General features: G+C 42.5%; 1 long non-coding RNA gene across 1 annotated transcript; it reads left to right on the top strand.

The window, feature by feature from the left end:
- The first annotated feature begins 475 nt into the window (after positions 1 to 475).
- Positions 476 to 21,942, top strand: LOC132691348 (uncharacterized). Its single transcript, XR_009615696.3, has 5 exons — positions 476 to 618; positions 728 to 947; positions 20,671 to 20,954; positions 21,129 to 21,321; positions 21,710 to 21,942. It is a non-coding gene; the product is annotated as an uncharacterized LOC132691348 (long non-coding RNA).
- Positions 21,943 to 22,266: the final 324 nt, after the last annotated feature.

Below are 22,266 nucleotides of genomic sequence, written 5' to 3'. Positions count from 1 at the left end.
CATAAACACATACTCATGCGTATAAATGTACACAGTCACGCGCACACACACACACACACACACACACACACACACGATCTTTTGAACTCGGAATGCTCTTGAATCATACATTATTATTTCTATAAAAAACACAAGATTCAAACCCATGTGGCCTGACTGGGAATCTGGTCAAGAATCCAGAGGTCTCAGTTTGCTTGAAGCCATTGTCAGGTCACTACTTCAAATCAGAACATATGGTCATTACTTTTCAGTCCCAAAACCTGGGTCTGGGAAAGGATCATGGTTTCTGGGTCATGTTCCACTATGTGTCTGCTCTAGAAAGTTACAGAGTTGGAGGATGGCTACTATAGAATCAGGGTATGTGAAAGATGGACATTGGAGAGATTCCTAGACAGGAGAGGGGTTTACTCCATTTCCTCTATGATCTCATCTGCCTTAGAGATTCTGTGATTCCCAGAACATTCCAGAGCTCTGACCTTCTTAGGCTGGTTAGATGGTTAGGAGTTGAAGAGTGGACCCCTGTCCACATGGTTGAAGTCATTTAGGTGTCAGAGAGAGAAGACCATCTACAACTGAGAGGCTGCATTCAGGAAAACTTCATCTCCCACGATGTGAAGAGTGAGTCTCCTCTCTAGCATATTTGGACCACTGTGAGATGTCTAACACCCAAATTACTCATTAGTAGCCCATGATAGTGTTTCCATGGTGATCTCTCTCATTATTATAGGCAAGATGAAAAAAGACAATGTCTGTGAAGATCTCCATGGCTGATGAATGAATGCCAATGTGAGAGAGAAGCAGATCTGTTTCCACAATGTACTGGATGGAGGCAAATCCTGAGCCCAGACAGTCAACTATGTGAATATGGTGGAGCGATCTGCTCTGTGAACATAGGGATCTTGTCAGTCTTATCCATCCCCATATCATCAACAGCTCTCACGATACTGGTACGAAGTAGGTACTCACTAATAGATGAATGAACAATTAATGGTTGCAACAATAAAGTGAATGTTGAGGAGTGTAAGTGGGACTACTAACCCTAGTGCAGAGAAATTGGGAGTGTTGGTGGTGGTGATGGGGAGAGCATACTGATCACTAAACTGAAAGATAACACAATACCAGGGTGTAGGTTGCAAAAGTCCAGCATAAATCAAATTGTCAAAAGATTTCAAAAAAGAAAAGTCACGACCAGTGTGTTGAGAGTATCAGTAAACCACTTCCTGCAAGTTTTGTAGAAGCACGATTTTGTACTATTTCTCTGGAGAAGAATGTTGGGAGTAAGTTTCAAAAATTTTTTTAAACATATGCAATAGTTTAGGTGGGCCCAGACCAATGAGTGTACATAAACTAGTTTAGCAGTTTATCCTAAGGATATACCTGAGGATGCATATGGATGCGTGTTCACCATGCCTTGTTTAACCTAGAAAAATGTCAGAAATAGCTTAAACATCCTACGATAGTGGGGTGGATGAGGAAGTGGTGGTCTTTCCCTATCCTGGAATGCCATGCTGCCATTTATATAATGTGGTAGACAACGTATTTGTCAAACATAGAAGCTTGTGCATTCATGAAGATTAGGGTAAATTCTAGTAACAGAGACCAAAAAAATGTTTTCACAAAAGAGGAGTTAGTTCCTTTCTTATATGAAAGTTCTGGGCTACCATGAGGCTCTTCAGTCTTCTAGAATTGAGCTTCCAGATTTCTTCTGTACGAGGACTGGTAAAAATCCTTGGCACTGCATAGCTACCAAAGAGCTGTAAGTAGCACATGGCTTTCCTCCTCGTTGGTCTTTCTTTGTAAAGATGCCCTCATTCTTCTCAACAAAGTTTGGAGTGGTTCTTGTTTATGTGACTTGTACACACTCGGGCAGTGCTTAAGACTCTAGACAAAGGTGTTGGGAATATGAGACTCCAGATTGTCATAATGCTGTCTCACTGATTAGGCTGCTTTAAATTTTTGTTGGCTCTTTCACTTCTAGTATATTCTCAATTAATAAATAGTCAAAATTTATGGAAACACATTTTTTTAAAACTTTGATGCCACAATACTAAACGAAAGGCTTATGTGCATGCTAAGTCAGGTTTATTTTAGTATTTCTCAGCATATCCCCACGTGTAATTATGTTGGGTGATCTCTGAGACACCAAGAAGTGTTTGTAAAGATTTTCTTTACAAGCCCACATTTGCAGCCTTCTATGAAAGAGAGGCAGCATTTGCTCGTTAGGATGGACCCTGTAGCAAGGAAAACATCACCAGTCTTACTGGAACACTCAATTCAATCAAATTAGGCAGGAGAGCATTACTTCAATACCAGCTTTGCAAGGCCATGGCCCCAAGCCAAAATAGCTGGCATTAAGTGTTGACTATGATTACTTCTGGGAGGCAACAGAGTTCTGGGAATCTGGGTGGGGTATGGGAATTAGGGGGTCCCAAAGGACTGAAGTCAGTGGGAATATAGTGACATGTTAATGGTAGACAAAGCCTGAAAGGGTTAGGCACAGCACTGGGCCTGATGGAAACTAGAACAGTTCATCACTTTATACAGTTTTTCCCAGTTTTATTGAGATATAATTAAAATTAAGTGTTATATTAGTTTAAGGCACACAATATAATGATTTGATATTTGTATACTGTAAAATGATCACCACAGTAAGTTTAGTTAACATCCATCACCTCACATAGTTACAAGTATTTTTCTTATGATTCAAACTTTTCAGATTTACTCTCCTAGGTAGGTTCAAATATACACTACAATATCATTACCTATATAGTCACCACATTGCATATTACATGCCCAGGACTTATTTATCTTATAACTGGAAGTTTGTGTCTCTTGACCACCTTCATCCATTTCTTCCACTCCTCACCTTTGGTCTCTGCCAACCAACAATCTGTTCTCAGTTTACACATTTTTGATAGCAACTCCCATTTACTTATTTTTCATAGGTCCCTTGCATGCGCGTTTTCATTAGAGGTGTTCAAAGCTAAAATGGAGAGAAACCAATGATGAGAGTGCTTTGCTATATTAGGGATCCACTGAGCTGCAAAAAAATGGCAACCAAAATGAGTGAGTTTATGTACAAAAAGCTTTTGTAAAAGAAGCAAAAGTATCCTGTAAAACCCAGAGTAAGAAGTATGGCTAGGGGACAAGAGACTGATACCAGGAATTGTAAAACCATTAGGAGTCTGGTAAGCATGACTGGACAGCTCTCTTTTGTTGCTGATGGAGTACAAGGTCCAAGATGGCTGCCACAAAATGGCTGCCCTGGCCACCCTTCATGTCTATGGAATCCTATAGTTTCAGCACCTGAAGTTAACTGATACTGTTTTTTATGCTCCAATTCAAAAATCTGAAAAAATAGATTTCTGCTTTGTGTTCATCCATTGCCCAGTCAGCTGTAATCAAGGGAGGAGGACCATGTGGGGGTATGGGAGCAGAGTCTTTGAGGGAAAAAAAAAGGGGCAAATCTCTAAGGAATGAGGAGTAGTAGAAATGATTACCAGAGAAAATGACTTGCATTTCTTTCTCTCTTTCTTTTTCTCTCTACCTTTCTTTCTTTCTTTCTTTCTTTCTTTCTTTCTTCATTTCTAACATGTTTACCCAGAAGGAGAAACAAAAGTGTTGAGCTCAAAGTCTAGAGGGTAGATTCCTGAGAGACAGGAGTGCATGCTTTTATTTTTCTTCCTTGTGGCTTCTCCATTTACTTCTCTACCACTTTTCTAATTACTACCAGCAGAGCAATCAATACAAGGTTATCAACAATAGGGACAAGTTAATTAAGATGAGCAAATTAATCAGGTAATTAAGTGGCCTTTCCTGAGAAGGTGAGCCTGTTGAGGTGTTAGTGACATTAGGTCACATCAAATTGTCTTTATGCCAGCTCTTACGAAAAATGGTAACCGTAGATTATGCCAGACTGAACCAAAAGTTCCTCATCTTCCTTAATGGCCACACCGTTTCTCTAGTCTTATTCATAGTAAGTCCATATTCCAATACCAACTCCTAGAACCTTCATTCTCACTGTATGGGCCATTTGTTTCAATGGTAGACATGAGTAGATAACAATTCAATACTTATTCTTGCCTTTTACAATAATAATAACAATAAACAAAACTCCAATCTATCCCTGGTGGCTCAGCATGAGGACTACATTTCCCAGTCTCCCTAAAAAATACCCAGTAGCTAGAATATATCCAGTAAAATTAAATTTGGAAATCACTGAATTCTGCAGTTCTTGGAGGGCGCTGACCTAGCTAGGAGATAAGCCTTTCTATTTCTATTACATTTTTCAGTCTGTAATTTCCATTTTTTTAAAACTTTCTCTGCTGAGATTTTCTATGTTTTTTCATTTTCTCAAGAAAATTTGTGGTTGATTGTTAAAACACTTTAATGATGGCTGCTTTATTTATTTATTTATTTTTATAAACAATTTTTTAATGTTTATTTATTTTCAAGAGAGAGAGAGAAAGTACAAGCAGGGAGGGTCAGAGAGAGAGGGAGACACAGAATCCAAAGCAGGTTCCAGGGTCTGAGCTGTCAGCATAGGGCCCAACATGGGGCTTGAACTCATGCACCGTGAGATCATGATCTGAGCCGAAGTTGAACACTTAACTGACTGAGCCACCCAGACACTCCAATGATAGCTGCTTTAAAATCCTTGTCAGCCTGGGTGGCTCAGTTGGTTAAGCTTCCAACTCTTCATTTTGGCTCAGGTCATGATCTCATGGTTCATGGGTTTGAGCCCACATCGGGCTCTGTACTGACAGCTCGGAGCCTGCTTGGGATTCTTTCTCTCTGCCCCTCCCCTGCTGTCTCTCTCTCTCTCTCTCTCTCAAAATAAATATATAAATATTTTTAAAAAATCCTTGTCAATATAATTCCAGCGTCTGATTCATCTCAGTGCTGGTGTCAGTTGTCTTTTCTTATTCATGTTGTGGTTTTCTTGGTTCTTGGGATGATGGTTTTCTATTATATAATGGATATTTTAGCTGTTATTGTTAGGAGACTCTGGGTCCTATATAAATCTTTGATTTTAGCAGGCTGTTTAGGTTCACCACACAGGTCTTGGCATGCTTTTGTGGGCTGGCAAGAGGCAAAGTTGAGATATGATTGCAGGATGAACATGTCCAATAACAATTTAATTTTCAGAGCCTTTGTGGAATTATTTTGATCACTTTATTTTTTTTAATGTTTATTTATATTTGAAAGAGACAGACAGACAGAATGCGAGGGAGGGAGGGGCAGACAGAATCCTAAGCAGGCTCCAGGCTCTGAGCTATCAGCACAGAGCCCGATGCGGGGCTCAAACCCACGAACTGTGAGATCATGACCTGAGCCGAAGTTGGGCACTTAACCAACGGAGCCACACAGGCGCCCCCTTTGTGGAATTATTTTGATCTGCTTGTTACATCTGGTGCTGCTGGGGCTCCCACTGGTCTCCATGGAGCTACCTGAGGGTGAAGAGGACTTTGCCGAGGCCAGCAAAAAGGTGGCATTTGGTGGAGGGGAGAATCCTAAGTCCCCAGACACAGAGGGTTCCTGGGCTGGCCCACTTGTTGGGGTTGGATATCTCTTAGTCGGGTCAGGAAGTCGGGTCAGGCCCTGTATGAGGAAGAAGAACATTTCTCCTGGCTGCTTATTTTTAGGGACAAAAAGATAGAAGAAACCTTGTTTTGCAGCTTGGAACCCACCATACCAGCATTGGACTAAACACCTCAACTCTCCTTATGCAAAAGAAAAAACCTCACTTCAGCCACTGTTGTTTGTGTTGTCTGTAATATACTACAGAAGTTAATCCTAAATGACATACTATCTAAAGGAGGGAAGGACTGGGGCACCTGGGTGGCTCAGTCAGTTAAGTGTCTAACTTCGGCTCAGGTCATGATCTCACGGTTTGTGAGTTGGAGCCCCGTGTCCGGCTCTGTGCTAACAGCTCAGAGCCGGAAGCCTGCTTGGGATTCTGTGTCTTCCTCTCTCCTCCCCTCCCCTGCTCACACTCTATCTGCCTCTCTCTCAAAAATAAATATTAAAAAATATAATAAGAATGAAAAAGGACGGAAGGACAGAACTGGTGGTCCTCAAAGTTGGCTGAATCCCATTCTTCCAGACAGAACAATCTGCCAACCCCATGTCTGTGACCTTTGCTGTCCTCCTTGGCGACAGGCATCCACTCCTCTGAAGAGCGCCTTCTTGAGTGAAGGGACAGAGTGACCATGATGAAAAAGCTTAGAATCTGATAAACTTGAGTCTGAATCCCAGCTCTTTCACTTAATAGCTTGGTGATTCATGCAGTCACTTGAGTTGCAACCATAAAAGAGGGATAAAATCCCTGTAATTCAAGGTTGTTGTAAAGATTAGGAAATATAATGCACATAAGACACCTAGTCTGATAGTTACTTGATCAGCATCATCACCATTACCATCATCTTCTACCCATTAAGAGTAATTTTCTAAGAAATGAGTCACATAAAATGCAGCCTATACATAATCATAGCTAACATTTACAGAGCACTTACCATGGGCCAGACACTGGTTACACACCTTGTGTTCATTCATTTAATCCACACAAACAGATGAGGCAATTATCATAATCGTAACCATCAATACTCCTTTAATAAGTTGAAGAGACTGGAGTTCAAAGGCTGAGAACTTTGACTAACACAAGGGCAAGAGGTGGAGCTGAGACATGATCCTGGGTCTAACTCCAGAGTGAAAGATTTCACCAAGTAGAGAATAGAACCAGAAGAGGTAGCTCAGAGTTTTGGGTTTGAACAATTCATTCGTTCATTCATTCATTCATGTAGTATCCATTGATTTCTTATCCTGTGCCAGTTCTATGTTAGGCTCTCTACATACAAAGAAAGACAAAGCATGGCCATGTCCTAAAGGGGCTTCTGGCATGATTCTAAAAAACAGACATGTAAAGAAATATGCACCAAAAAACCTGAGCTGTGATGATATGTGTGTGCAAAGGGTCATTTGGGGGGCACACAACAGAAAGCAGTCAGTTCTAGGGGAGTGAAGGAATGGTTTAGCCTTATAGCTCAGAAAGCCCAATTCTGCATTTCCCAGAAGGTCTGTTTTCTAATAGAATTTTGAAGGATCTCTATTTTTCTGCTTTGCTTATGGCAAAGAAGCATGAACAGCACTTACCAAATCATACCTGAAAAGGACTTTTGTTAGTTGTGAATGAAAGAAACCATTGTCCGTCTAAAGACAGAAAATCCTAGAAGGTGCTTCAGCAGGCATCGTGCTTCCCTTCCTAGAGGTCAGAATATGTGCCAGGGTTGGTTGGGCTTTGTTTCTGCTTTTGCTGTGGCAAAAGCAGATTTGGGCAGACTTTTGATTTGGGTTCTGGTCATGATCTCATGGTTTGTGAGTTTGAGGCCTGCATTAAGCTCTGCACTGGCTGTATGGAGCCTGCTTCGGATTCTCTCTCTCTCTCTCTCTCTCTCTCTGCCCCTCCCCTACTCTCACACTCTCTCAAAATAAATAAAAATTAAAAAGTGATAATAATAAAAGACCAATTATCCAATAAAAAGTGAACAATAGACTTGAACAGGCAGTTCACAAAATAAAATATGCAAATGGCCAATAAGCACGTTAAAAGATGCTCACATCCTTAGCCATTAGGGAAATGTAAATTTAAACCTACAATGACATACCACTACATATCCACTCGAATGGCTACAATTTAAAAGACTGAAAAACCAAGTGTTGGGATGGATCCGGAGGAACTAGAATTGCCATCCATTGCTGACAGGATTGTAAAGTGGTATAACCACTTTGGAAACCAGTTTGGCAGTTTCTTATAAAGCTAAATATTTACTTCTGTCATGAGCCTGCAATTCTATTTAGGGATATTTACCCATGGCAAATGAAAACATATGTCTCAAAAAAAAAAAAAAAACTTGTACAAGAATTTTAAATATTGCTTTTAAGTTTATTTATTTTTTAAGAGAGTGAGAGAAAGACAGCCTGAGTTAGGGAGGCACAGAAAGAGAGAGAGAAGAGAATCCCAAGCAGGCTCCACACTGTTAGTGTAGAACCCGATGTGGGGCTCGAACTCACGAACCATGAGATCATGACTTGAGCTGAAACCAAGTCAGACACTCAATCAACTGAGCCACTCAGGCGCCCCTTGTACAGGAATTTTATAAGAGCTCTATTCATAATAGTATAAAACTGGAAACAATCTAAGTGTCCGTCTATTATCTGGTGGATGGATAAACAAAATGTGGTATTGCCACACAATGAAATACCATCCAGCAAGAAAAAGGAATCGCCAACAGATTAGAGTAAATCACTGACTAATCTATAGATTCACACAACAACAAGGATGAATCTCAAAAACATCAGGGCTGAATCTGCGCAAAAGAAGCCAAACACATACTGTACGATTCCATTATATGAAACTCTTTTTTAAAAAATACTATAAGGGCACCTGGGGGGCTCAGTCAGTTAAGCATGTGACTCTTGGTTTTGGCTCAGATCATTTCACAGTTTGTGAGGTCAAGCCCAACATCAGGCTCTGTGCTCACAGTGCAGAGCCTGCTTGGTATTCTTTCCCTCTCTCTGCCCCTCCCACATCTCTCTCTCTCTCTCTCTCTCTCTCTCTCTCAAAATAAACAAATAAACTTAAAAAAATACTATAATTCTGTATTGGTTTGCTAAGGCTGCCATACGAATACCACAGACTGGGTGGCTTAAACAACCAGAAATTTATTTTCTCACTATTTTGGAGACTTAGAAGTCTGAGAGCAAGGTAGGGGCAGATTTAGAATCTTCTGAGGCCTCTCTCCTTGGTTTATCGATGACCGTCTTTGGTCTCCCTTCTGTGCATGTCAGTGTTCTAATCTCTTCTTCCTTTATTTTATTTCATTTCTTAAATTGTTTTAATGTTTATTTTTGAGACAGAGAGAGAGAGAGAGTGCAAGCAGGGGAGGGGCAGAGAAAGAGAGAGAGACAGAATCTGAAGCAGGCTCCAGGCTCTGAGCTGTCAGCACAGAGCTCGATGCAGGTCTTGAAACCCACGAGCCGTGAGATCATGACCTGAGCTGAAGTTGGACGCTTAACAGACTGAGCCACCCAGATGCCCCATCTCTTCTTTTTATAATAACAGTCGTATGGACAGGGCCCATCCATATGACCTCATCTTACCTAATCTACCTCTTGAAAGGCCCTATCTCCCGATATGTCACATTCTGAGGTACTGGGGGTTTGGGACTTCAACCTATAAATTTTGGGAGAGACACAATTCAGCCCGTAACAATGACAGAAAGTTGCCTTGGAGCCAGAGGAGTTTGACTAGAAAGGGACATGAGGGAACACTTTAGGGTAGAAATTATGTAGTAATTCTATATTTTAACTGTTCTCTGTCTTAGTTTGTCAACGACATGGGGTACATACATTTGTCAAAACTCATTGAAGTGAATACTTAAGATGAATGCATTTAATTATATGTAAATTATACCTCGACAATTCATTTAAAATGAAAACCTTCACAATATTTTTAGAATTTTGAATCCTAAAAATAATAATTGTTCATTGTAGAACATTTAAATTATAAAATAAGTGAAAAACAAACTATAATTACCTATAATGCTACCCTTGCCATAATTTTGTTATATGTCATTAAGACATATACATATTACATATTTGTACATACATATCTTCTAGTGGCAAAATATAACACGTTTTTGCAACCTGTTTTTTCTGACTTGCCAAGATCAACACTATTTATTGTCGTTAAGTTTTATCTTATTACTTCATTTTGAATAATTTCACAAATTGTGGGCCATCATTTAATTGGCTGGTCTCAGTTGTTTGATATTTAGGTCATTTGATATTTCTCTTCTTATCATAAGCAAAGCCATGCATTTTTATAGTTAAATCTGTGCACAAACCTATAATTATTTTCTTATGCATTCTAGAGGTAGAATTTCTGGGTCAAAGGTTAGATTTTAAGGCGTTTGCTATCTCTATGTAATACATAGAAAATTGTTATCTATGGTATCACTTATTACTGGAAAAATTTATAGGAAGTATAAAAAGCATAATTAAAAGAAGTGTTTAGAAACATGTTTGCCAATTGAGAAGAGGAAAATGGTAGCCCTCTGCTGCTCTAGCTGGCATTTCTTTGAAGGCTTCCATCAACCTATCCTTCCGGTCTTGGCTAGGAAGAGATTGGACTCAAAATTTTAACATGACTAAGTTCAAAGGATGGAGCTGGAGCAAAGATGGATGACTTCTGACTCTCCAAATCTGCCTGCCCCAGGGTCAACCGGCTAATACTGGCTCTGACACTAAACAGATCCCCAGGCAAGGGGAGTTTCTGAAGCACATCCTTAGTTCAATTACAGCCCTGGCCAGTGGGTAGGAAAAATGCCTCAGTGCCCAAAAATCCTGGTCCAACTTCAGGCAGTTAACACCTAGGGAAATGAACTCATTCACACCGAAGGGATATGAGCTAGTATGGCCGGCACCCATTCCATCATCATCTCCTTCTGAAGCATAGAGATCTATTAACACTTTCGTCCAGTTACTGAGCTCTCCCTTAGGGAATCAAAAGCAGCAACAACAACAACAAAACAAAAACATCGCTAGTCAAGGAGGATCAGTCTAAAATGAAGGAAGACTGAGGCCAAGTAAATGCTTTTTTAGCACTTACAAAAAAGCAAAGCACTAACTGGTTGGGAGAGGAACAGATTTTTCTTTTCTACAACATTCCAAGCTCTTGCTCACGCCCCTGACTTTTGCTACACTTTCCTGATGAGGGGGAAAGTCTGTTCATCCTTCGGTCTGAAAGAAAACCTTGAGACTGGAAGTCTCCATAAAGGCAGAGCTCTTGGTGCCGGTAAAAGAACAATGTCGTGTATTGTGAACATGAGAATTGATGAGGTCAGAACCACCCCAGGGACATGAAAAGATATATTTATGTAAGAGGCAGTAAAATTTGTCTGCAATTAAGTTTTACCAAAACCCTCAAATCTGTTGTTTGGTTTTAAGCAGATGTTGAAAAGGTTTATCCTGGATTCTGTCTTTATTGATAGGATGTCTTTTGATCTGCAGCCAAATAAGAAATCTGGATGTTATTTTGGATTTGGAAATTTCCTTTAAATAAACATATTAGTTAAGTATGTAAATCTGCTTATCATCACTTTGGGCATATTGCCAGAGTGGGAAACATCTGGGGCCTGGTGTCAGCCGACTTATTAATTCACACTTAGAGTATGTTTCACCCACGTTATTGCTGAATAATGTTATCTTGATTGCCTAAGTCAGCTGTGTCTTGACAACAGTTCGTTACAAGTTGGAGGTTTAAATTTTGACTCACGAGAAATCCACCAGGCAAGGCCTGTCTGGGCCCAGCGATTTGGGCTTCCAGCCCCCTTCAGGATTGATTTCGGAAATTAATTGTTAACATTTTGGATTATGAATGGTGGAGATCTGTGTTATTTATCTGAACTGGCCAGCATGTAATTCTGGGAAGGGATTATATGACCTCCTCCTGATAAGCACCGAAGTGGGGTCATTAATACAACTTTCTGCCGTAAAGCTCTTGCCATTTTATGGAAGTGCCTTTCCCTCCAGTTAAAACGATACTCAGTCGACTTCAACCTTTAAGTCTAGAGTGAATCATTTTTGTCTGGTGGGCTGGTGGGTGATGAATGGCTGCAGCCTAGCATTCTCACTAATACAGGTAACAGAGCATATAAATCCAGAGAGTGCTGTGATCCTCACACACTTCCAGGCCAGGAAATGAGCACCAGGGAATGGATGTGTTTGGAGAGCACCCTAATGAATGAAGACTTTGTGCTCAACAGAGAAAATGGTTCTAGGCATTGGTCGATGGAACAGCTGGAATTCATGGTCCAAGGTCCAGGAGAAGTGAATTAGGAGAAAGGGGAATTTCAGAGAAGCTATGATTATTTGTGTCTTCTGGTTGGTCCTTACACACCATCTGCAAGACTTCCTTCGTGTATTAGCTAGGGTGGGGAGTGCTAGCTACTGTAACAAAGACCCCTTCAAATTCAACAATAAAAATAAAAAACTTGTGGGGTGCAGTAAAAGCAATAGTAAGAGGGATGTTTATTGCAATCAATGCTTACATTAAAAAAGAAGAGGGGCACCTGGGTGGCTCAGTTGATTGAGTGTCGGACTCTTGATTTTGGCTCAGGTCATGATCCCAGGGTTGTGGGATTGAGCCCCGTGTCGGGCTCCACACTGAGCATGGAGCCTGCTTAAGATTTTCTCTCTCCCTCTCCCTCTGCTCCTCTCCATGTGCTCTCTCTCCCTCTCTCTAAAAATTAAAAAAATAAGAAGAAGAAATAAATAAAGAAGAAAGTTATCGAATAAAAATGTAACTTTACACCTCAAGGAGCTAGAAAAAGAAGAGTGAACTAAGTCCCAAATTAGCACAAGGAAGGAAGATTTTGGCTACCATGAAGTACAATGGAGGGGAACATTGTAGAGTAGTGAGGTAGGAAGTGTTGGGCAGGAGTAGGCCTATATTGGGTAAGGTAATCAAGGATGACCTCACAGAGGAGCTGCTGTTTGAACTGAGACTTGACAGATGGGGAGGAGCCTGCCATGACAGAAAAAAAAAACAGCAAATGGCAAGACCCAGAGGCAGAAACAAGCCTGGCATGGTGGAGGACATTAAAGAATGTGCAGCTAGGAATAAGGGGGGGGGGCTTTCTAGGGAAGAAGCTGAAGGGATGTCAATCACACAGGGTCATAAGACAATGTTATGGAGTTTGCATTTTATAATGCAAGAAAGGGGGCAAGTGACAGGAAATAAATTGAAGCTCTTCACTACTTTCCCCTTTATCACCCTAGTTTGCATTACTGCCTCCTTTGCTCTGTCACTTTCATGTCCAGTAGCTTCAACCAAATGTTCTCCCTCATACACAGGTTTCTCTGTTTCTTCAGAGCGTACCTGCCCCTCCCCCTTGACCCTGTTCATTTATTTACCTTCTGAATGTCTTCTCTTTGGCATCCAATTTCCCAATATGGTGTTTTCTCTACTCTGCAGACTTGCAATCTAATGAGGAAGGAAGGTTTGAATGGTTCTGGACCTCATTCTGACAATTGGCAATTGTCGAATGCCACACCAGTTGTCTAGTTGGAGGAGATCGACCAATTGAACCCATGTCTTCCTTTTCTCATGAATGTCATTCATTACCTTGGACTTTCCCTTGAGCCTTTCAGGGAAAGAGATGAGCCTATGAGTGAGGAGGAGCAAGAAGGAAGAATGGAAAGATTAGGAGCTCTTGAGGCCTGGGAGAGTTTAGAGAGAAGAGTAAATGTCAACCAGATATGCCCTCGCCTGACCTCTGGGCTGAGAGAAGTTATCTCCAGCCACTGAGTATATTTCTCTTTCCGTCCTCAACAGGATCTTCTTCTTTCTGACTTTGTCTGTGGATTTGAGAAAAAAACAACCATTTAGGAACTTAAAATGTAAACTCACTTAGGGTAGAGAAAATCTGGTTATCTTCTGATTAAAGAATAAAAATAATGGTGTCCTTTCTCTCCCTACACACACACACACACACACACACACACACACACACACACACACACACAATTTGTCAACAGCTGGTAAGAATTGGTTGCTGGATTCCACTCCGCTATAGGTCAGGTAGATTCTATCTTTTTACTGGAGTGGAATGTGACTCCTCTGGGGTTCTTACTTTAGTTTTTCATCTTTTCTTTCTTTCTTTTTTAAATAAAATAAATTATAGGAATAATGCAGCAAGTTACAGCAACGAATGATTGGAGTCTTAGAGGACAAGAAGGAAGGTGGATCTGGGCTTCTTGCCTAGAAAACGTACATGCCTTTTATCTTAGAAAGAAAGAGTTGACACTTAATTTCAGGTTTCTATAGCAAGGAGGATAATATGAGCCTCAGATTTTTCCAGATTCTCTTGAGGAAGACGGCTCAGGGTGGTTTCTGAGGATACCTTAGATACTCAAGCTTACTTGTTCACCTATTGTGATGGTTGGAGAAGCTTCTTATATTCCTGCTGAGGAATTAGGCCAAGTTAAGCAAGATCCCCATACAGATGACTTCAGAGAGTCAAGAACGAATATATCCTTTGCTCTTCAAAACGTGATTTGAGAACCAGACAAATATTATGCAATCATTAAGAATTTATTGATCACCCACTCACCATTGGATCCATACCAGACAGACAGGATCTCTAACAGTAGTATCTAGTTGAGAAATGGAGGCACATCTTTGTTGTATTAGGATTCCTTTCATCTCAAATGATGACCCTAATCCTAACTAAAACAAAAATAATAATAATAATAATAAATTACTGATATGTATGAGTGAAAAATGCAGGGTTAGGGTTGTGTGTTATTAGTTAGTTGTTAATGAATGATAACTCACCTCAACATATAGTAGCTTAGCACAACTCCTTATTTAGCTCAAAATCTGTGGATCGGCAATCAAAGCTGGGTTCAGTTGGATGGTTATTCCAGTCTCCTGGGCTCCCTCATTCATTTCAGTCTCCACTGGGCTGTTAGTTGTGGATGGGCTTCTGACAGTTGGCTGGGATGCTTGGCTGTCCTCCACAACATCTCTCACCTCCTAACAGACTAGCCCAGGCTTAGCTGCATGGTGGCAGGATTCTGAGATAGAGTGATAACACACACCGTCACTTCTGCTGCATCACATTGGCTGAAGCAAGTCACGAGACCAGCTGGATTGAAGGGGTAGGAAAAAATCTCCACCTCTTGACGCTCTCAGAGAATGTGTAAAACCACAAAAGGTTTGGATGCAGAGAAGTGTAGAATCTTGTTTATATTTTTCCCCAATCCATCTCATTAAGGCTGGCTTTAGGTAAGGTTGTCCTGGGGGCTTGAGCAATGTCATCATTCTACTCTGTTGACTTCAGCCTCGGGCTCCACCGTAGCTGCAGCAGTTCTAGGCTCCCACATTCAACTCTAGTGGAAAAGAACAGCCCATCTGATCACTTACCGCATCTCAGTCTTATTGGTTAACTGCACATATAACTAAACCAATCTGTGTGGCCAGTGCATTGCACTGCATTGATTGACCCAGGCCTGGTCACGTGTTCCATCCTTGTGCTGGGAGTGGAGCGCCATGGAACATGTAATAAAGCCTTCAAAATTGGTGGCTCTTGCTCGAAGGAATAACGGGTACTGCAGGTGATAGTCATGAGGGTGAAATGAGAACAGGCATCCATAACACGCCCATCACGGAACACGACACATTTGCTGAGGCTCCATTTGCTGGTTATGTAGGATAATGCAGTAGGTTAGAAGTTCAACGCATCCACATCTGAATCCAGATCTTCAGATACCAAACCCTACATTTTGGCTTGAAATATTTTTCTCCTCAACACAGGGCATAATTCTACCTGATACGAGGGTTAGATGGTCCTGCCTGGAGGGGCTTTTACTTTGTAATAGAAACATCATCCTGATGGCAGCTTTGGCTTTTCGCGATCATCTTCTACATGTTGTGGGATCAATACACTTTCAAACACTTGCCCATTCACCAAGGCATTATCTCCCCAAACTTCTTTGTCCCTGCTTATATTTGTCAACTTTACAATCCTTTTATTACCAGCAAAAGCTTTGGGAAGCAACAAATAAAAGCAGGGATTATAAAAGGATTCTTATTAAAGCATTCTTTCTTTGAGCACAGAGTACAATGGCCTCCGTTCTCCCCTTGTGAAAAGATGTGTTTTCTTGTTTAATTAGAACAGACCTCTATTCCATTAGAAGAGGACAAGTAGGGCAGCAGGATTGAGACTCCAGGCCCCAATGGAAAAAAAGGGGGGGGGGTATTTATTTCAGCTCCAGCCAACTTTAAAAGCATATTGTAACTTTGTGAAATAGTCTATCATATTTGGGATGAATGAATACATGTAAAGCACCACATCCCTGCCACATAATTGGTCATAGTCCCCACTTTTTGTTGTTGGTTTTGTTTTTGTTGTTGTTGTTCCTTTGCAATTAGAGCTTGTGTTGGAGAAATGCAAAGCCAAGTGCATCAATTAGGGTCCTAGCAGGAAACAGATGGTACACTCAATTTGGATAATTCTAGGGGAGCTTAGTAAAGGAATTATTTTCAAAGATGGGAGCAGGGTTAAAGGAAACCACAAGGGACAGTGCTGTACCCCAGAGTTAGCAGTGTGGGGAATTGTCTCACTTAGAGCAGGGGTTGGCAAACTACAGCCATGGGCCAAATCTGGCCCACGTCCTGTTAATGAGAATAAAGCTTTATTGAAACATGCCTATTGTCTGCAACTGCTTTTGCAGTTCAGAGGCAGAGTTGAATATTGCATCAGATCGCTTCTCTGCCTTTTGGCTAAGATCAAGTGAATATTGCATCAGAGACTGTTTGGCCTCTAACACCTAAAATATTTACTTTGGCCCCTTACAGAAAAATGTTACATCAGGGCTGGGACAACGCATGGACCCAAGCATCACAACTGCCTTAACTTTTGCAACTAGCCACCCTAACTTGCCTTAGTCTCAGCCTGATTTGCTGATCTTGGGTGCAGAGAGTAGTTATATGGAGAGAGCTGCCTGGCAGGAGCTGTGGCTTTCTAGAGACAGATGTAACCAATACATGGCAACTGTACAGATGAGGAGATGGTGTACAAACCATACAGCCTGCCTCCAAATCCTCAAATGGCCTCATTCACTTGGAAGGCGCAGGGCCAGGGAGCCAGTTGATCGGGTCCATAAAGATCAGCTTTCTGGGGAACAGGGTAGTTTGAAGAAAGGTGCAGAGCATCCTCTGGGGCAGACCTGAGGACAGGCAAGAAGAGAGGTAGGTGGGAGAACTTGCTCCAAATCCTAAAGGCCCCCAGCAATCGTTCAGCCCAAAGAAACTGCATTAGCAACACATCAAGTTGTTTCGATATATACAATTGTTTTGAAATATACAATACACAAAATTTTGATTTGTAAAGTATATCTCAGTAAAGCAAGAAGAAAAAAAAGACACTGCATTAAAAATTGGATGGGACGTTTGCTGGCTTATTTATTCAAACACTTATTTTACTCTTCCAAAACAGGAAACCCATCCCAGTTCTGAGTTATATAAAGACAGGGTGAACCTTTCCTTCCCCATCCACACATCACATGTATCATGAAGTGGCCATTCTGTGATTGTGCACTTAAAGTCTGTTTTCCCCACTGTGGGCTCTACCATTCAACAATCTATTCCCATACCCAGTCTAGTGCCTACTACAGAGCAGTAGTTCAACAAATGTGTGTTGAATAAGTTCACTGAAGACAGAATACGTGAAATACTTTGCACCTAAAGATGACAGTGTGTCTACGGGACGAAGGGTATATGGGCAAAGGGAAACATGAAAAGCAGTAATGTGTTGATCCTCTTATCAGAAGCAATTGGGACAAACAGGTAAAGCTGAAATTTGGAATGATCAAAAAAACACATTGCTTAAATATGTAACTTTTTTTTTTTGAGCCGCATGTCAGGCTCCACACTGAGAGTGCCAAGCCTGCTTACAATTCTCTCTCTCTCTCCCTCTCTGCCCCTCCCCCACTCACACACACACACACACACTCTCTCTCTCTCTCTCTCTCTCTCTCTCTCAAAATAAATAAATTAGAAAAAAAAAAGAAATGATACATGGAGAATCTTTAGGAACAAGGAAACTTGAGAAATGTCTATTTCCTGCCTTAGTTCCTCAGTTTCTCCTTTCTCTTCCCTCTCCATTTTTTAAAAAAAAAATTTTTTTAACGTTTATTTATTTTTGAGACAGAGAGAGACAGAGCATGAACGGGGGAGGGGCAGAGAGAGAGGGAGATGGAGAATCGGAAGCAGGCTCCAGGCTCTGAGCCATCAGCCCAGAGCCCGACGCGGGGCTCGAACTCACGGACCTCGAGATCGTGACCTGAGCTGAAGTCGGACGCTTAACCGACTGAGCCACTCAGGGGCCCCTCTTCCCTCTCCATTTTTCTAAACTCTCCCTGAAGGAAGGGATGAGGGTTTTAGGGTCAGGTGTGGGGCTGAAGAAACTATTTCTGCCTGTCCTATATCCTCTATCCCCAGCCACATCAGGTGATAGGCCAGTAGAAGCCGGAGTGAATGCTGATCACTCAAGGTCATCTCAAGGCCGTCTCAAGTAGTTGCTATGAGAACTCCTGAAAAGCATCTCTCTGGGGCACTTGTCTAAGTCTCTTCAGGAAAGGCTCTGTGGTATCCAGCAATGCTGATTCTTCTCGAACTTCTACCTGCATCTGTATCACCAAGGGATCTTGTGAACTGCAGATTGTGATTCTTTAGTTCTAAAGGGGGGCCCAAGATTCTATACTTCTGAAAAGCTTTCAGGTGATAACAAAGCTGCCCGTCTTTGGACCATGCTTTGAGTAGTGAGATTCTGGGGTTGGGGGGGGGGGTGGTGGAAATGAGGATATAGGGGCCATGAACTTCAGTAACAATCTTGGATCTACTACCGGGGGAATTGCAAAGCTTGGGCAAAATGCTTATCTTTTCCAAAACTCCATTTCCTCATCTATAAAGCAGCAACAATAATCATACCACCCCCATGATGTTGTTGCAAGACTTAAATGAGATCACATACGTGAAAAACTTTGTTAACCGGAAAGCCCTGCAAAATAGGAGTTATGAGTAGCTCTTCCGACTGAAAGCACCAGGCTCTCTCTTTCTCAACCAGAAGAGAAGCACTAACTCTAGCCCAGGTACACATATGTGTGGGCAAGGAACTTGATGGGAGGGTTGGGGGTGGCCCCAAAGCTAAGGAAAGTTGGTATAAATGGTTGGCGTGAAGGCATCTTAACCAAATAGAACCTGTTAAACCAGGCCACAAGCAGTGAGACCCCACTTCTTCTTACGGGATGCGGTGATAAAGAAATTACATAGTTATTTGAGAGGAACATAAATAAAGATTAATAGGTTAATGAGTTATTTTCCTTTCATTACTACACTATTGTACTTTATTATAATTGCTTTGCACTCATTTAATTAAATTTGAACCGGGGCCAACACAAGATAATTTGTTTTCCCTGTACTGAACAATGAGTATGCAGATTGGATGTACTGAAGCAGTAATCAGCCCTCTGTTTGCAACACTTTCCTACTCTGAGTAGACATTATAATTGATAATTTGATTGTTGCAACACTCTGTGCAATATATTTTAAAGCAACATTAACATAATGGAAATTATGTTGTGAGCTTAATCTCAGCTTTTCACTGAGCGGCTATCTGGCTCCTCGGTAAAAACCAGTGAGGGTCTGACAGCAGCAGATCTTCGTCTGTCTCTGTCTCTGTCTTTCTCTTTTTCTCTCTCCCTGCCTCTCTCCCTCCTTTCTTTCTCCTTTCCATTCTCTTCCTTCCTGCTCCTTCCTCCCTCCTTTTCATCCTTCTCGTTCCCACACTTTTTCGATTTCCTCTTCCCTTCCTTTCGTTTCCTTCCGTCCCTCCTCCCATAACCACATCCACTTTCTTCGCTTGCTAGCTTCTCTGGATCCACCGAAGAAGGCCGAAGGATGACACAGGGAGTGCCGAAGGCCGAGAGCAACCACTCCCCAGCTGCATTTCCTAATTTTGACACCCGCCCACATCTGGGGCATTTGGGAAAAGCCTTTCCCAGAAACAACCGAATGAGAAATTATTCAAGGTGGTCGGCCCGACAGCCAGCTGTATACTCTGTGCTGTTGATACATGTAATGGATTGATTCACATGGTGGTCGTGCACTCTTTGAGGGCATTGCTGCAGATTTTGGCAGATGTGGGGGAAAAGCCACTGACATTTCCTTTGTCTAAAATCCATTCTTCCCTCGGAGCTGCAAACACTTTCTTGAAAAGATGCAGCATTTACTCTTCGGCATACATTCTGGGAACTCCTCTCTCTGGCCCAAGGGTTTCCTGTCCCACAATGGAAACTAGGTGTGACATTTTGTTTAATAATCCCGGGCCAGAGAGCTTGAGCACAGGTGGGGAAGCCCTGTGTCCAGGTGACTTCTGTTGAATTTTCATGACTCTGTAAATATTTGTTTCTGTGTTTGTTCTGGGAGGAAAAACACCTGTGAGTGGTTGGGAACGACCGTGTTGGTTTTGGAAGAGCCTCGGGAGGGGATTCTGAGAGTTCTTTGTCCTCCTCCAAACTGTCCGGGCCCTGATTTGTTACAAAAACCAAATCTTTTTGAAGGAAAGCCTGCTCTTAAATCTCCTTGCTCTTTCTAGGGCCTGTGCAGCCACACTCTGGTCTCCTATTATATTTTCAAACTCCCGGTCAGTGTGGAGGCAAAATGCCACAACCCAGAGCGTGTTCCTTTCGTGTGGGCAACTTTGCAGAGAAGGCAGATGTATCTCTGGAATGCAGTCACTGACTCCGGGGAACGCTTGAGTGTCAGCACTGACTCTGAGTGTCTTGCGTGGGTTTTCCCCCCCTCTCTTCTCTTTCTGTGTTTTTATTTTGCATAGAAACTTGCACTAGAATTTGATTTATTCACACACCAATTGCCCAGTTCAGAAGCAGCACTTCTAAATTCGATTTTCCACTCACGGGCTCCTTATCTGGTCCGGGGGGGCATCTTATATATAGCTTCTCATTTGCCTCAGACAGACTTCTCTCGGCTGGGTTTACTGTTCTAATTATTACTATTATTTTTTAATGCTTATTGTTTTACAGAAAAGGGGCCAAATACTGGTGTTTTGACATTCCATCCCATTAAAAGGAAGAAGAAGGAAAAAGAACAAAGAGAAAACTCCAATCTGCCTGCATGGAGTGTGCTTCCTCTTGTTCAGATGCCGTGTTTACGTTGAGATGCCCACAGCTGGGATGTGGTCCCAGCCTACAGACACAATCCTGGCTTCTTGCATCAGCCCCCACCCCCACGGTCCCCAGCCTCCAGGGACATTACTAAGGAAGCCTGCTCCCAAACAAGGACCCGCAGGTGGATTCATGGAGCGCTGGTATCGGTCTTGAGGTGTCGGGCAGTTTCCCGCTATGAGAAACCAGGGCAGAGAGGCTCTCTCTCCAGGTCCTGGCCACGGATTCCTGGCATCTGCAGCCTATACAGACATCATCACACTTTAGGATATTCGGCTTGGCTTCTCGATTTGTATCTATCATAATTTGGTTTCTAGGACTAGGATTCAAGTGCAAGTGACTTCTTTGGAGATGATCCCGGCGCACACCAGGAGGGGAATGAGGAATTGAGACGAGGCAGAAGGACGATCAGTGAACGATGTGTCATCAAGCCAGCGGGCAGTTGGGGAACTCCAGAAGCCACTGCAGAACAAGCACCACGGAGTTATGCCACCGAGGAAGAGGAAGCAGGTGGCTATTTATACACATGCTCTTGTCAATCACTGGCTGAGGGTTATTCCTTGGGTGGTGGTGGGCTGGCGGGGGGCGGGGAGGCATTGATTCTCTGGGATGTGTGCCCAGCTGCACACGGGGGCGGGACAGGCTCTGGGTGCCCGAGAAGGGTCTCAGGTGAGATGCAGACGACGGCAATTGGCAGGTGGGCCATTGCAATGCACACGAGACACGAGGCTAAAGCTCGAGAGGATGGCAAGGTGCGTCCTGGCAGCCTCTGCTGGAGCTTTGCCTGCTAGCCTCTGCCTAGATCGTACGGCAGTCCCCCCCACCTCTCCGCACTCGCTTTCGGAACTACCCGTGGCCAACTGCGGTTCAGAAGCAGACGGTGCTCCTTTTGACGCAGATTCAGAAGGTCGGTGGTGATGCTGCATTGGGTCACGTGCCCAGGTCATTCGCCTCACTGCATCTTGTCACCTAGGCATTTCATTGTCTCACATCACGGCAAGACGCAGAAAGGTGAGTGCAGTGAAAGAGGATATTTTGAGAGAGAGAGAGAGAGAGAGAGAGACCACATTCCCATCACTTTTATGACGGTAAATTGTTAGAATTATCCTACCTTATAATTAGTTATTGTTGTGAATCCCTTACTGTGCCTAATTTGTGAATCACACTCTGTCACAGATATATACGTACGGGAAGAAAACGCAGGATATTTGCAGTCTGGTACTATCTTTGGTTTCAGGCATCCATTGAGGGGCCTGGAACGTACCCCCCACACGTAAGGGGGGACTCCTGTGCCTACAACGACAAAGATGTGTGCCGAGCTCGCACATCTGTGTTCTGTAGTGCCCGCCTGGACACGAATATTTATCATCCATTCAGCCCTCTCGGTGGATGTAATGCTAAGCACACCACGAGGTCAGCCCCCTCGGTCTTTACGACAACGCCACGGGTAGGTAC

This window comes from Panthera onca, chromosome E2 (genome assembly GCF_046562875.1).
Source record: "Panthera onca isolate mPanOnc1 chromosome E2, mPanOnc1 haplotype 2, whole genome shotgun sequence".
NCBI lineage: Eukaryota > Metazoa > Chordata > Mammalia > Carnivora > Felidae > Panthera > Panthera onca.
Note: the sequence above shows the minus strand (reverse complement) of the source record. Positions and strands in the feature narration are given on the sequence as shown.